Below are 16,453 nucleotides of genomic sequence, written 5' to 3' on the forward strand. Positions count from 1 at the left end.
CTCTCTCCCCCTTCACCCCAGCCACCTTCCTGCTTTCTGTCTCTGTGGTTTCCTCTAGGGACCTGTCATAACTAGGAATATACAGTAGTGTCCTGTGTGGCTTGCTGGTTTCACTCGGCATAGTATTCTCAGGCTCATCCATGTCGTGGCATGTGTCAGAATCCCCAGTCTTTCCTAGACCGAGTAGAATTCTACTGTGGGGGTGAACCACCTCCTCTTTATCCATATCTTCCTCAGGGAATACTTGGATTCTTTCCGTCTTTTGACTTTTGTGTTATGTTTAGCACATGGATGTAGAGAAAGCTCTCCAAAATTCTGTTTCAGTTTTGGGAAGGTGTGCCATGGTCTGAATGAAAAACTTCCTATCTATTATGAACTTGGTCCACACTGGTGGTACTATTCTGGATGGTGGTGTCAACCTTGGGAGGTGGGGTGGAGCTTTAGGAAGGAAGGTACCAGAGGTGTGTCTTGAAGGGTGTCATGTCCCTGGCCACTCAGTGTCTCCCTCTGCCTCCTATTCCCCATGACCTGAGAAGCTTTGTTCTGCCTCATGTCTCCACTGTGACCTTCCTCCTCACCATGCATAGGCCGCTAGCAGCAAGCCAAGTGACAATGGAACTTTGGGCCAATGTAATGTCTTCCTCTCCCATGTTGTTTGCTTAGGCAATTGTTCACAGAGATGGAAAACTAGTTAGAATAAGATACAGACCTAGAAGCAGAGCTGCTGGTAAATCTATGTGAGTTTCTGCAAAGGATTGTGGACAATGTGACTGGGGTTTTAATGAGGATTGTGTTGGATCTACTGATCACTTTTGGTAACAAGGTCATTTTTTTTCACAATATTAATTCTGCCAACCAATAAACAAGGGAGTTTATGCCATCTTCTAGAGTCATCTTTGGTTTCCTTCTTTGGCATCCTGACGGTTCCACTGGAGAGAATTTCAACCTCTTTTGTTAGATTTATTGATTTATTTCAGGAATAAAACCCCTAAAATTTATACAGAAACACAACAGACTCCAAGTGGCCAAGGGAGTCTCCAACAGAAAGAGCAATGCTGAAGGCACCACCACACTTGACTTCAAATCACGTTGCAAGCCATAAGAACAAAACCAGCATGGTGCTGGCGCAAGCTGGCAGGTGGGCAATGGAAAATAAGGGACCCAAAAATAAGCCGATCATAGCTAGAGTCACCTAAGTCTTAATAAAAGTCAAAATCAGTTTGGAGAAAAGATAGGTTTTTCAACACATTGTGAGAAAACTGGATGTCTCTGTGTAGAAGGCTTAAATCCATAGCTCTCACCCTAAACAAAAAGCAGTTCAAAACAGACCAAAGAACTTAACGTAAGATCTAAAACTTTGCAAATACTAGAGAAAACACTTCAGGATCCAGGCAGAAGCAAGATTCTGAAGGGGACTTTAATGATATAAGGCGGAAAAAAACAAGATTTGATTATAAACAGGATTGCATGAAATTAAAAGGCTCTGAAGAGGAAAGAAGACCTTCGGGGGGGGGGAGCGGCTGGGGGGCTCTTTGCCAGCCGTACTTCAGAAGGGCGATTAACATCTAGTATGTATTTTAAAACTGGAGAAATTAAATACCAGAAACTAAATCATCTAATCAATACATGAGCTGAAGAGCTGAGTGGATATTTCTTAAAAGAGGAAATACAAATGGCCAATACGTACTTGAAAAGCATCCCATATAATTAGCTATCAGGGAAATGAAAATTAAAACTCTCTTTTAAAAAGGAGTCCCTCACCCATCACAATGGCTGTCATTAAGAAAACAAAGGACAAGTGCTGTCAAGAACGTGAGGGAAGAGGAGCGTGTGTTCACTACACTCCTGCTAGGAAGTAAACTTGTGCAGCCACCATGGAAACGAGAAAAAGAAAGAAAGAGAGAGAGAGAGAGATTCACCATATGACCCAGCTATCCCAAGTCCTGAGAACACAGCAAAGGAATCTAAGTCAGTGTACTACAGGGTCACTTGAATGTACATGTTTATTGCTGTACTATCACTACTGCAGCCAGGAAATGACACCAGCCTAGACATCCGCCAACAGACAAATGGATAAGGAATATATGGTGCGTATACACAATGGAATTTTATTCAGCTGTAAAGAAGGTAGATTCATGATATTTGCAGGAAAACAGATGGGAGTGCAAAGACAGACAGACAAAGTCTGTCTGGTTTTCCTCACTTGAGGAACTGCGTGGGTGTGTCTTAGTTATTGTTCTATTGCTGTGAGGTGACACCATGACCAAGACAACTCGTAAATAAAGCATTTAATTGAGGGTTTGCGTACAACGCCAGAGGCTGAGTCCATGGCCATCACGATAAGGAGCATGGCAGCAGGCAGGCAGAGATGGTGCTGGAGCAGTAGCTGAGAGCTCACATTTGATCTACAAACTGCAGAAAGAACAAGAGATTGGCCCTTGTGTGGGCTTTTGAAACCTCCAAGACCCAACTTCTCCCAGTGACCCACCTCTTCTAGCAAGCCCGCCTCCTAATCCTCCCCAAACAGAATACTTCACAGGAAACCCATGGTTCCTTGTACAAAACCTTATAGTTTTAGTATAATTCTTAAAACGTTGGCAAAAATGTTTGGTTTAAGTGATGTCTTAGAGTGGTCCTTGATGAGTTCACAGTGGTTTGAGAGTAGATGCTGTCCTCATAAAAATGCTAAAGATCTAAAAACTTGGTCCCCATGGGTTCCTGTGTTAATGTCCAGTCCCTGCAATGGTGGGTCTTGGTGTCAACTTTACTAGTTTAAGAGATGCCTATGGCTGGTAAAGGGCCCCCTCTGTGTACCTGTGAAGATCTTCCTGAGAAGAGTGGCATGCAGACGGGGGCTGAAGGAGAGAAGCCTGCTGTCAATGCGATGGCACAAAGCCTGCCACCAATGTCCAAGGGGCTAGAGGCCCAGGTGGGAGGACGTTAGAAAAGGCACTCAATTTTCTTCCTTCCTTCCTGTACGGGTCTTTCTTTGGACTGCCAGCTCCGAAGAAATAATGACACAGAGATTTATTATTAATTATGAAAGCTTGGCCTCAGCTTCGGCTTGTTCCCAACTAGCTCTTAAAACTTAAATTAAGAGAGGCGGCGCAGCAGCGGCGGCCAGACGCGGCGGAGCGGCGCGGCGGCCAGACGCGGCGGAGCAACACCACATACAGGAAGAGGCTTTCGGGAACCAGCACAGCGGCAGACCCAAGCGGCGGGGACAGGCGTGCAATAAGGAGAGCAGTTCGCCCTACTACAATTGAATCAAAGAGGTAGGCTTTTGGTTGGCCAGGTCACTGGCACAAGGGGAGCCTGGTCCTGTCCTGAAGATCCTTCGGAGGGGTGAGAGGGTTCTTGGCCTGCAGCAGGAACCACGAAAGAGAGTGAGGGCATTTTGTAAGCGGAGCCCTTGGCCAGCAGGGAAACCTGATCCGGTTTTTAAAGGACCCATTGGATAGGATCAATAGGAGGAAATGGGCAGGCGCCAAGGCAAGAATTCACCCAATAATATGAAAAACAACATGAAAACATCAGAACCCAATGATCTTACAACAGAAGTATTTGAACAACCTAACACAGAAGAAGTGGAAAAAATCGACTTTATGAAGATAATAGAGTCCCTTAAACAACATGTAAAAAATGCCCTTATAGAAATGGATGAGAAGTATAACAAAAAGTTTGAAGAAATGAGTAAATACGTACATGATACCCTGGGAAACCAAGAAAAAACCATCAAGCAGGTAAAGGAAACAGTTCAAGAATTGAAAACTGAAATGAAGGCAAAGAAGAAAATACAAACTGAGGACCAGCTGGATATGGAAAATCTAGGCCAACGAGCAGAGTCTACAGAAACAAGCATAATCAATAGAATACAAGAGCTAGAAGAAAGACTCTCAGATGCTGAGGACACCATAGAGAAAATAAACGAACAGATCAAAGAAAACAGCAAAGCCAACAAATTCTCAACACAAAACATTCAGGAACTATGGGACACAATAAAAAAACCAAACCTAAGAATAATAGGAATAGAAGAAGGAGAAGAGTCACAGCTCAAAGGCCCAGAAAATATTTTCAACAAAATTATGGAAGAAAACTTTCCCAACTTAAAGAAAGATATTCATTTAAATATTCAAGAAACATACAGAACACCAAACAGACTGGATCAAAGAAAAACATCTCCTCGCCATATAATAATCAAAACACAAAATATACAGGTTAAAGAAAGAATATTAAGAGCTGCAAAAGAAAAAGGGCAAGTAACTTATAAAGGTAAACCGATCAGACTTACACCTGACTTCTCGATGGAAACTATGAAAGCCAGAAGGTCCTGGATAGAGGTTCTGCAGAAGCTAAGAGACCATGGATGCAAACCAAAACTACTATACCCAGCCAAGCTATCGTTCATTATCAATGGAGAAAACAAGACATTCCAGGATAAGAACAAATTTAAACAATACGTAGCCACAAATCCAGCACTACAGAAAGTAATAGAAGGAAAATCGCAACCCAAGGAATCCAACACTGCCAACACTGCCTACAATAACCCAGGCATCTAATGACCCTTCACGAGCACATCTCAAAGAAGGGAGACACACAATCTCTACTACCAAAAGCAATAAGAATAACCGGAGTAAACAACCACTGGTCATTAATATCACTTAATATTAATGGGCTCAATTCACCTATAAAAAGGCACAGGCTAAAAGATTGGATACGAAAACAGGATCCAACATTCTGCTGTTTGCAAGAAACACATCTCAACCACAAAGACAGGCACCTACTCAGAGTAAAGGGTTGGGAAAAGGTCTTTCAAGCAAATGGTCCTAAGAAAAAAGCAGGTGTGGCCATACTAATTTCTAACAAAACTGACTTCAAACTAAAATCAATCAGAAGAGACCGAGACGGTCACTTTATACTCATAACAGGAACAATTCATCAGGAGGACGTCTCAATCCTGAATATATACGCCCCCAATATAAAAGCACCTACTTATGTAAAAGAAATATTACTAGAACTCAAGGCAGACATCAAACCACACACACTAGTAGTAGGAGACTTCAACACACCTCTCTCTCCAAGGGACAGGTCAATCAGACAGAAACCTAATAGAGAATTAAGAGAATTATTGGAGGTAATGAAGCAAATGGACTTAACAGACATCTATAGAACATTCCACCCAAATAGGAAAGAATATACCTTCTTCTCTGCAGCTCATGGAACCTTCTCAAAAATTGACCACATACTCGGAAACAAAGGAAACCTCCACAGATACAAAAAAATATCAGTGTCCACCTGTGTCTTATCAGATCATCACAGATTAAAGTTAGAAGGCAACAACCACGCTGCCCCCAAAAAACCGACAAACTCATGGAAACTGAACAGTCAACTACTGAACCACACCTGGGTCAAGGAAGAAATCAAGAAAGAAATTAAAGTCTTCCTTGAATTTAATGAAAATAAAGGGACAACATACTCAAACCTATGGGACACAATGAAAGCAGTGCTAAGAGGAAAGTTCATAGCACTAAGTGCCCACTTAAAGAAAACGGAGAATGCATACATTGGGGACTTAAAAACACACCTGAAAGCTCTAGAAAAAAAAGAAGCAGACGCGCCCAGGAGAAGTAGAAGACTGGAAATAATAAAACTGAGGGCTGAAATCAACAAAATAGAAACCCAGAAAACAGTCCAAAGAATCAATGAAACAAAAAGCTGGTTCTTGGAGAAAATCAACAAGATCGACAAACCCCTACCCAAACTAATTAAACGACAGAGAGAGAACACGCAAATAAATAAGATCAGAAATGAAAAGGGGGACATAACCACAGACACAGAGGAAATTCAGAGAATCATTAGATCTTACTACAAAAGCCTGTATGCCACAAAACTGGAAAATACAAAAGAAATGGACATTTTTTTAAATAAGTATCATATACCAAAGCTAAACCAAGACCAGGTGAATGATCTAAATAGACCGGTTTCTCGCGAAGAATTAGAAATGGTTATCAAAAATCTCCCTTCGAAAAAAAGCCCAGGACCAGATGGTTTCAATGCAGAATTCTACCAGAACTTCCAAGAAGAATTAATACCTATACTCCTTAAGGTATTTCACAATATAGAATCAGAAGAGTCATTGCCAAATTCCTTTTATGAAGCTACAGTTACCCTGATACCAAAACCACAAAAAGACCCAACCAAGAAAGAGAATTACAGACCGATCTCACTCATGAACATCGACGCAAAAATCTTCAATAAAATACTGGCAAACCGAATCCAAGAACACATAAGAAAAATTATCCATTATGATCAAGTAGGCTTCATCCCAGAGATGCAGGGCTGGTTCAACATACGCAAATCTATCAATGTAATCCACCATATAAATAAACTGAAAGAAAAAAACCATATGATCATTTCACTAGATGCTGAAAAAGCATTCGACAAAATTCAACACCCCTTTATGATAAAGGTCTTGGAGAGAATAGGGATACAAGGGTCCTACCTAAATATAATAAAAGCTATTTACAGCAAGCCAACAGCTAACATTAAATTAAACGGAGAAAAACTCAAAGCCATCCCACTAAAATCAGGAACACGACAAGGATGTCCACTCTCTCCATACCTCTTCAATATAGTGCTTGAAATTCTAGCAATAGCAATAAGACAACATAAGGAGATCAAGGGGATTCGTATTGGAAAGGAAGAAGTTAAGCTTTCATTATTTGCAGATGATATGATAGTGTACATAAGCGACCCCAAAAATTCTACCAAAGAACTCCTACAGCTGATAAACAGCTTTAGTAATGTGGCAGGATACAAGATCAACTCCAAAAAATCAGTTGCGTTCCTATACACTAAGGATAAGGAAGCAGAGAGGGAAATCAGAGAAGCATCACCTTTCACGATAGCCACAAATACCATAAAATACCTTGGGGTAACCCTGACCAAGGAAGTGAAAGATCTACTTGACAAGAACTATAAGTCTTTGAAGAAAGAAATTGAAGAAGACACCAGAAAATGGAAAGACCTCCCTTGCTCTTGGATTGGGAGGATCAACATAGTAAAAATGGCAATTCTACCAAAAGCAATCTATAGATTCAATGCAATCCCCATCAAAATCCCATCAAAATTCTTCACAGATCTGGAGAAGACAATAATTAACTTTATATGGAAAAACAAAAAACCCAGGATAGCCAAAACAATCTTATACAATAAAGGATTGTCTGGAGGCATTACCATCCCTGACTTCAAACTCTACTACAGAGCTACAGTATTGAAAACAGCTTGGTATTGGCATAAAAACAGAGAAGTCGACCAATGGAATCGAATAGAAGACCCTGACATTAACCCACAAACCTATGAACACCTGATCTTCGATAAAGGAGCTAAAAGTATACAATGGAAAAAAGAGAGCATCTTCAACAAATGGTGCTGGCAAAACTGGATGTCAATCTGTGGACGAATGAAAATAGATCCATATCTATCACCATGCACAAAACTCAAATCCAAATGGATTAAAGACCTCAATATCAGTCCGAACACACTGAACCTGATAGAGGAGAAAGTGGGAAGTACTCTACAGCAAATGGGCACAGGAGACCACTTCCTATGTATAACCCCAGCAGCACAGACACTAAGGGCATCATTGAATAAATGGGACTTCCTGAGGCTGAGAAGCTTCTGTAAAGCAAAGGACACTGTCACTAAGACAAAAAGACAACCCACTGACTGGGAGAAGATCTTCACCAACCCTGCAACTGACAAAGGTTTGATCTCCAAAATATATAAAGAACTCAAGAAACTAGACCATAAAAGGCTAATCAACCCAATTATAAAATGGGGCACTGATCTGAACAGAGAATTCTCAACAGAAGAACTTCAAATGGCCAAAAGACACTTAAGGTCATGCTCAACTTCCTTAGCGATCAGGGAAATGCAAATCAAGACAACTTTAAGATACCACCTTACACCTGTCAGAATGGCTAAAATAAAAAACACCAATGATAGCCTTTGCTGGAGAGGTTGTGGAGAAAGGGGTACACTCACCCATTGCTGGTGGGAATGCAAACTTGTGCAACCACTCTGGAAAGCAGTGTTTCGGTTTCTCAGGAAATTCGGGATCAACCTACCCCGGGATCCAGCAATACCACTCTTGGGAATATACCCAAGAGAGGCCCTATCATACAACAAAAGTATATGCTCAACTATGTTCATGGCAGCATTGTTTGTAATAGCCAGAACTGGAAACAACCTAGATGCCCTTCAACGGAAGAATGGATGAAGAAAGTATGGAATATATACATATTAGAATATTACTCAGCAGTAAAAAACAAGGACTTCTTGAATTTTGCATACAAATGGATGGAAATAGAAAACACTATGCTGAGTGAGGTAAGCCAGACCCAAAAAGAGGAACATGGGATGTACTCACTCATATTTGGTTTCTAGCAATAAATAAAGGACATTGAGCTTATAATTCATGTTCCTAGAGAAGCTAAATAAGGTGAATCCAAAGACAAACACATAGGCATCCTCAGGAATATTAACCTTCATCAGGCGATGAAAGGAGACAGAGACAGAGACCCACACGGGAGCACCAGACAGAAATCTCAAGGTCCAAATCAGGAGCAGAAGGAGACGGAGCACGAGCAAGGAACTCAGGACCACAAGGGGTGCACCCACACACTAAGACAATGGGGATGTTCTATTGGGATCTCACCAAGGCCAGCTGGCCTAGGTCTGAAAAAGCATGGGATAAATCCGGACTAGCTGAACATAGCGGACAATGAGGAATACTGAGAATTCAAGAACAATTGCAGTGGGTTTTTGATCCTACTGCACGTACTGGCTTTGTGGGAGCCTAGGCAGTTTGAATGCTCACCTTACGAGACCTGGATAGAGGTAGGCAGTCCTTGGGCTTCCCACAGGTCAGGGAACCCTGATTGCTCTTCGAGCAGATGAGGGAGGGGGACTTGATCGGGGGGAGGGGGAGGGAAATGGGAAGCGGTTGTGGGGACGAGGCAGAAATCCTTAATAAATAAATAAATTTAAAAAAGAAAAAAAAAAGAAAAATAAACTAATAAAATATATTAAACTCAAAAAAAAAAACTTAAATTAACCCATTTATATTCATCTTTGTTCTGCCACGTGGCTTGTTACCTCTCCTCAGTATAGTATGTCTGACTTCCTCCACATCTGGTTGGAAAATCCCCTGCCTCAGAGTCTTTCCGGACTTCCTATCTCTGCCTGAAAGTCTCACCTATCCTCTCCTGCCTAACTATTGGCCATTCAGCTCTTTATTAAACCAATCAGAAGGTGCCTTGGGGAGGTGAGGAAGGACAAAGATATCTTCACACAGGGTGATCAGATATCCACAGTACCTTCCTTCCTTCCTTCCTTCTCCCCTTCCCCCTTTCCTTTTGTCCCTACTCTTTGACACTTTCATACAAGAACAGAATACGCATTATCCTTCCTCACTAGCATCCCCTCTCCCTGTGAACCACCCTCCCCAATAAGCCTCTTTCCTATTTTCATGTCTTTTGTTTGTTGTTTTGGGTTTGTTTTTCTGGCGACTCTGACTTTAATTAGGGTCACCTGCATGGTCATGGGTGGAGCATCATTTACTGGAGAATGAGCAACTTGCCAGCAGCTACACTACTGAAGAAAGGACTCCTCCACCCCCAGCAACCATTAACTCCCGGGAGCTTCTGAGAGGGGAAGGGATGATAATTCCCTTGTAATGCCCTCCACCAGCTATGATGTGATGTGATGGGCTGCGTCTTGCAGGCTTTGTGCAGGTGACCACAGCTGGTGTGAGTTTGTGAGGCCCATGGCCACACCACGTCCAGAAGTCTGTCTTGCCAAGCCCTGCTCCCATCTTCTTGATCTTACATTCTTTCACCACCTCTTCCGTGAAGTTCCTCGAGCCTCGATGGGGGAGTATAAAATGTCTGGTATAGGGCTGAGCACTTAATACTCACTTATGAATATCAATCTGACCCGTTAGGAGCCTCTGCATTAACCACTGACCACTGTAAACTAAAAATTTTCTGACCAAGGCTGAGAGTAGTGTTAATCTATGATTATTAACATAAATATTTAGAAGGCAGTCCAGTCCTACCACGTCACCTAGCAAAACTACAGTGGCAGTTCCCACCCTAAACCTATGACCGTCACAGCCCACAGAAACAGGCATGAATTTCCTTCTGAGGAGCAAGTCTCAGAAACAATTAGAAAACTGTTGCTTGTCCCATAACAATCACGCTGGCTACAGCACTAAGGAGCACATCTTACATAGAAGGTATCATAGCTTACAGGGTCCATGGCTGTGTAAGGCCATTGGTGACTTTTCCCCACCAGAGACCTGTGTAGCACCTTCCTGCACTATGAAAACCCACTGGCAAGGAGGAGGCTTCCAGCTCAGTTCTGGCTGATTTCTCTGTGTCCTGAAACTAATGCACACGGTGTCTTCACCAGTATGGTCTTAGCATCTAGTCCTGATGGACAACCAAGAGTAGTGCCAACAGCTTTTAATTGCTTTAGGGGCCTCTGACCAACAACTCTCCCACCAGGTATTGAGATCTACAGTTGCTTCTGACCATAGCACCATCCATCCAAGTAAGGTATTTCCATTCAAACTCTTTTTTTAAAAAAAAAGAAAAGAGAGCGAAAGATAAAGAGGGAAGGAGAGAGAGGAGAGAGAGAGGGAGGGAGGGAGGGAGGGAGGGAGGGAGGGAGGGAGAGAAGGAAGAAAGGAAAGGAAGCACTTCCTTCTTTTATTTATTCTCTCAAGGATCTGAGAAAGTCCTACATCAAAGCATCTGCCAGTGAGTCATGGTACGCTCCTTTTGTTCTATTTGGCTTATAGTACAACTCTGGCCAACAGGATATTCTTTACTGAGTAAAAAAACCACTCTAAAATAGGATCCCTACTTCCTTGGAACAATCCACTCGCCTAACATTTTTCATATTTTTTTACTCTAACACTTACTGTTAACCAATAATCTTTAATTATCTCTTTGACTTACAAAATAGTAAGTCTCCACATGACTTTTTCATATATCCTTGGTTTGGGTTAATCTTCTCTCTACTCCCTCTTCTTTCCCATACCTCCTAATCCCCCACACCCAACATCCACCCCTCTACTTTCATTTCACCTATGTTCTACTATCTCCTCCCCTTTAAGACCCCTGCCCTCTCCACTGGCCCCTTTAAGACACCTGCCCCCTCTACTGACCCCTTTAAGACCCCCGCCCCCTCTACTGACCCCTTTAAGACACCTGCCCCCTCTACTGGCCCCTTTAAGACCCCGCCCCCTCTACTGGCCTCTTTCTAAGCTTCTGGCTCTTTACAGGCACTCAAAGTTAAACACAAATCAAAAAAATGCAAAACTGGGATCAACATAGGAGAGAAGACAGGGCATTTGTCTCCCTGAAGACCCCATCTTTCTGAGTGAGCTGCCTCCATCATAGAGCAGAGGAGACAGAGAGAAGAGGACACATCCATCTCCAGTGACCTACTTTCTCCAACTAGGCCCCACCTCCTAGTAGCCATTCAGCCATGAGCTCCATAATAGATTAATGCATTGACCCAGTTACCTTTGAGCAGTGACACTGGCTAGGGACCGAAATTTCAACATGTGAACCTTGAGGGCTATTTTATACCTAAACTCTATCACTTCCAGTTGTCCCATGGAAGGGGCACTTTGCATGTCCTACTCTGAAGACGTCATCCATGATGGACAGACTCTCAGATGACCCCAGAGATGGGAACGTCCTTGTGACACACCCATACAGGACTCACTGCAGTCTGAGAATTGTTGAAGATGGGGGAGTTCAACCACAGCCTGCAGGCTATGTGCAGTCCAGGATAACTGTAAATGTAGCCCAACACAACATCATAAATTAAAGCTCTATAAGAATTTTTCTGTGATTTTTACATTTTATATACTTTCCCATGCTTTTGTCTCCCTCACTTCTTATACTTTTCATCTTGGCCTCCAGTGTCACAGTCTTGAAAACTGAGCAGGCTGCAGAAGACAGGTGTTCACTACTTCTTATTTTTCTTTCTACATATCATTTTTATTAATTCTTTAAGAATTTCATGCAATGTATTTTGATCATATTCATTCTACCTCCACCAACTCCTCCTAAATATACCTTCTCCATCTTCCCCCCCTACCCACTCAACTTTGATTTTTCTTCTTTTTTTTCCCTGTCACAATTGCCTTGAGATCATATGTACCACTGCCCTGTTGTATCCCCAAACACTGTTTTCTTGAAGTTATCCACCTTATCTGGTCTATTTTTTTCTGTGTTTTGTAAACTTTATAGATGACAACATTGTATGTCAATGTCACAGGAAATCAAATTATACACTCTCACACCATTTATACGTATGGCTTCCAGTATGTTGTCTTCTGAGGGCAGACAGTCAAATTGGCACCATCAGAAGTTATGTGTGCTCTTGTGTTTTGGCAAGTGAGAGGTGGTGAGTATCAGTAATGTTTTAACCAATCATTGCAAGCAATCAGCACTTAGCATTGTTAGGAAAATAGGTGCATAGTCTCACTTCCACACCACGGCTGTCCTCATGGGTCACCCATGCTCTAAAATAAACACTCACTAGACATTCATGCACCAACAGCTAAGATGTGGAAGAACCCAAACCTTGCTTTTTATTATTCTTTCCATTAAGTGTCATAATAAAAATATAGACAATCCCTATTATTAGTTTTTAATCTAAGTATGAGTTCTACAACACCTCCAAAGAAAAAGAGCCCCGAACAAGAAAGGTTTTGAATGAGCATAGATTGTTCGACAAAAAGCAGACAGACTACTTTTCTGCCAAGGTAAATAGAGAGGAACTTGTACATCTTAACCTGTGGAACTTGTGCACATTTCCAGAGACCATAACTTGGAGGCATTGTGTACAAAACCACTTGGCTCTTCCCAATTCACACTCATCAGGGACTGTGTCATAGACACTGAGCGGCGGAACTGAAAAAGAGATTTTCAGAGTAACAGCCCAGGCAACGTCTATTGTAAAAGCTGCTTGAACAGGAACTTGTTTAATAACAAAACAGTTCAGACCTTTCCCCGACAGTGTGTTCACTAAGCAACATATGCAGAATATGGAAGGTGCAATGCTCCCTGAAAAGGGAGAGAATTTCTAGTATCAGTTTGTCTCACAACACAGTAGCCAGGAAACAGAAGAAATTGGGAAAGATATCAGAAGAGATATGAAGAGCTGAGCTGCTGATTTGAAATGTTAAGCTTTGGTCATTCCCATAGGTTGTCCCCAACTAGATTCTCTGTGCCAGCAGATAAGCCCTCTGCACCCTACACCACAGGATACTTGGTCCCTCAAGGATTGTGACTCCCTGTGCTGCAGAGGTTGAAAGAATTTTCCCTCTGCCACCTTCCCACACAGGCCACCTGACTCCTCAAGGATCATGTTAACCCATGCTGCTGACTTACTCAATTCACCTCACTTCCTCCAGAATCTCACTCCCCTGCACTGCCCAGTCTCCTGGCTCTAGCTCCTCCCATATCTTTCATCCCTAAGCCTCAAGGCCTATTGCTTCCCATCATAAAGTCCACCCAGTTCCTCTGGGATCTGTTTTTCCTACACTAGAAGGTAGGCCTCCCTCTTTCCAATCCCAAAGATCCCCTGGCTCCACCCTTAGCTTCCCCAAGAATTCATGCTCCCAACCTCCAGTGGACCTAAGCTAACTCAACATAGGCCATTCATGGATGGAGAACCACATCAGAAGGCAGAAGGGGATGTGCTGGTACCTGGCTAGGGACCATCAGCACAGACAGTACTGGAGTCTGAAGTGAAGGCTAGGGAGAGAATCATCAGCTCTCAGTACCAGTCCCACAGAGGAAAATAACATCATAAACTTCTTCCACCTGAACGATACCTCCAGCGAGTGAAGAAAGGTTGTGCGAACAAAAAGAAATACTCAAATAACAAACTACTTCAGATTTTCAAGTCCCAGCAGAGAAACAAAAGCAACAGCAGCATATCCCATCCCAAATTACTAACTCTACAACAATGACCCCTGGTGAGAGTGACCTGGAAGAACTTCCAGACAAATAATTCAAAAGAATGATAATAACTATGTTCAAACAACTCAAAGATATAAAAAACATGCCAAGGAAACAGAAACAAAGAGCTGAATGCAAAAAGGCAGTTGGTCCAAGGTGTGAAAACAGAATTTAGCAGAAGATAGGGATTACTGAAGAAAACCCAAATGGGAATGATGCTGGAAATGAAACTGAGTAAAACAAAAGAGAAGTCCAGTGGGAAGCCAGCCAACAGAAAGGACACTATGAAAAGCAGAGAATTAGGCTGGAAAACAATGCAGATGAGGAAGACAGACACACTGAAGAGACAGTACAAGGATGGTCTATACTTTTATTATGATAATTAATGGAAAGAATAATACAACTACAATGGGTGATGGTGCCATATGCTTTTAAACCCAGCACTTGGGAGGCAGAGACAGGTGGATCTCTATAAATTTGAGACCAGTCTGGTCTACAAAGCAAATTTCAGGGCAGTCAAAACCACACAGAGAAACTCTGACTCAAAAAATCAAAGAAGAAGGAGAAGGAAGAAGAGGAAGAGGAGGAGGAGAGGAGGAAAAGAAGGAGGAAGAGAAAGAGGAGGAGGAGGAGAAAAAGAGAAGGAGGGAAGGAGGAGGAGGAGGGGAGGAGAAACTAGAACAGAGAGAGGATACTGAGGATGGAAAGATTCAAATTTGGAAGGAGTGGGAGGTACAGAAATGAGGAGATAGGGAGGACTCAACCAAAAGGAAGGGTGTATGAAAAAGCTATATGGAAACCCATGGTCTTGCAAACAAAGTAAAAAATGCAATTATAAATAATAGTAGAACACAAATGGCACTAAATAACAAGAGGGAATACTCCAAGTGAAAGCCTTAAGTGGGGTGGGGACAGGGGATACAGTGTAGACTAATTAATAAAAACCAAGGATGTATGAAGACTCCTTATGGAAAGTCACTAGTTTGTAAACTAATTAAATAACTTATGTTAAAGGAGCTTAAATAGGTGGACAATGTTTCTGTCAGAAGACATGAGTTGTTAAATGAAAATCTCTGTGCTAGACACAGGTTATCTCTCTATAAGTTATTCATCAGGGAGGCCCCAGAGGTACCAAAAAAGACAGGCTATTACCACTGCTCTTAACTAGATGGCAAGACCCCATTTCAGAAGACACAATTCATTTGAATGCAGGACATAGAGAAATCAACTATGATTGGCCAAGAAAGCTTAATTAACGCTAGAAGGTGTTATCTAAACTGCTAGGGAAGAAAAGACATAGAAGGCCTTGCCCAGCCCTGGACCCTGGATGTTACAACAACAATCTACCGGGAAAGATGTGCCCAATGGGACAAGTGCCAAGTGTAAGAGACTGTGTGTGCTCATCTGTGGATGAATCGCCTGTATCAACCCCATCTAAGGATCATCGTGAAACAGTGGGTAGGAAGAATGAAGGAGTTGGCAGATGAGGAAAGCTATGAAATGCTCCTGTGCACACCATGGCTGCTGCACACATCCTCTTGCCGCCTGTGCACACCATGGCTGCTGCTGCACACATCCTCTTGCCGCCTGTGCACACCATGGCTGCTGCACACATCCTCTTGCCTCCTGTGCACACCATGACCGCTGCACACATCCTCTTGCCTCCTGTGCACACCATGGCTGCTGCACACATCCTCTTGCCTCCTGTGCACACCATGGCTGCTGCACACATCCTCTTGCCTCCTGTGCACACCATGGCTGCTGCTGCTCACATCCTCTTGCCTCCTTGCACACCATGACTACTGCACACATCCTCTTGCCTCCTTGCACACCATGACTGCTGCTGCACACATCCTCTTGCCTCCTGTGCACACCATGGCTGCTGCTGCTCACATCCTCTTGCCTCCTTGCACACCATGACTACTGCACACATCCTCTTGCCTCCTTGCACACCATGACTGCTGCTGCACACATCCTCTTGCCGCCTGTGCACACCATGGCTGCTGCACACATCCTCTTGCCTCCTTGCACATCATGGCTGCTGCACACATCTTCTTGCCTCCTGTGCACACCATGACTGCTGCTGCACACATCCTCTTGCCTCCTTGCACACCATGGCTGCTGCACACATCCTCTTGCCGCCTGTGCACACCATGGCTGCTGCACACATCCTCTTGCCTCCTGTGCACACCATGGCTGCTGCACACATCCTCTTGCCTCCTTGCACACCATGGCTGCTGCACACATCCTCTTGCCTCCTTGCACACCATGGCTGCTGCACACATCCTCTTGCCTCCTGTGCACACCATGGCTGCTGCACACATCATCTCACTGCACCTGTTGTCCTTGCACAGGATCACCCAGTTAAATACCATGCAGCCATTAGTAAGAAGCTTCTCTGA

Source organism: Microtus oregoni, unplaced genomic scaffold, assembly GCF_018167655.1.
Source record: "Microtus oregoni isolate MIOR12 unplaced genomic scaffold, Mior012 000043F_ref0000047, whole genome shotgun sequence".
Classification (NCBI taxonomy): domain Eukaryota; kingdom Metazoa; phylum Chordata; class Mammalia; order Rodentia; family Cricetidae; genus Microtus; species Microtus oregoni.